The following is a 961-nucleotide window of genomic DNA, read 5'->3' as shown; positions in this document are numbered from 1 at the left end:
TATCAGAGTGACCTGATGAAGGGTTCAGGTGTGAATTGTTGTTCGTCGTTCTTGATTGGACAGAACAGTCATGTGACCGTTCCTTCATTAGAGTGAGTACAAAATGTGCAGTTGTGTCGGCTCACAATCCCACAATGCAATGCAACAGAACCTTAGAACAGACGTGAGGTTCTCTTCTCCTTGTGAAGCCTCACTGGATCGACAACGTCATCGATCAGCCCGTCCATTGATTGATTGATTGATTGATTGATTGATTGATTGATTGATTGATTAATGTGGAAAGTACTTCCTGCTAACAGTACAAGTATCATCATGTTTAGCTGCCTCTGGTCATGTAACCTGTGTGTGTGTGTGTGTGTGTGTGTGTGTGTGTGTGTGTGTGTGTGTGTGTGTGTGTGTGTGTGTGTGTGTGTGTGTGTGTGTGTGTGTGTGTGTGTGTGTGTGTGTGTGTGTGTGTGAAGGATCATTTCAACATGTTATTTCACTTTAATGAGCACATTGTTGGCAGAGAAACGGAGAAGCAGAAGGTTTGAGTTTCGTGTGTGTGTGTGTGTGTGTGTGTGTGTGTGTGTGTGTGTGTGTGTGTGTGTGTGTGTGTGTGTGTGTGTGTAAAAGTGTGTGTTGTAAAGCTGCCCTCCTGCTCTGTGTCTCTCTCAGCAGGACGATCAGTACTGACAGCTCTGAAGTGCCTGTGTGTGTGTGTGTGTGTGTGTGTGTGTGTGTGTGTGTGTGTGTGTGTGTGTGTGTGTGTGTGTGTGTGTGTGTGTGTGTGTGTGTGTGTGTGTGTGTGTGTGTGACACTGAGGTGAACATGTGTGTGTCTTGCATGTGCTTTTCCAGTTTAACATTTTCCAGTTTTTTTTAAAACCTCCTGACCACAAAGAAACCAAAGAACCTGGAAACTCTTCAAGGACCTCTGGAGCCAACGTTAGAACCCCTGAGACCCCTGAAGGACTCCTGGA

Source organism: Anoplopoma fimbria, unplaced genomic scaffold (assembly GCF_027596085.1).
Source record: "Anoplopoma fimbria isolate UVic2021 breed Golden Eagle Sablefish unplaced genomic scaffold, Afim_UVic_2022 Un_contig_8850_pilon_pilon, whole genome shotgun sequence".
Taxonomy (NCBI): domain Eukaryota; kingdom Metazoa; phylum Chordata; class Actinopteri; order Perciformes; family Anoplopomatidae; genus Anoplopoma; species Anoplopoma fimbria.
This window is presented reverse-complemented; position numbering follows the sequence as displayed.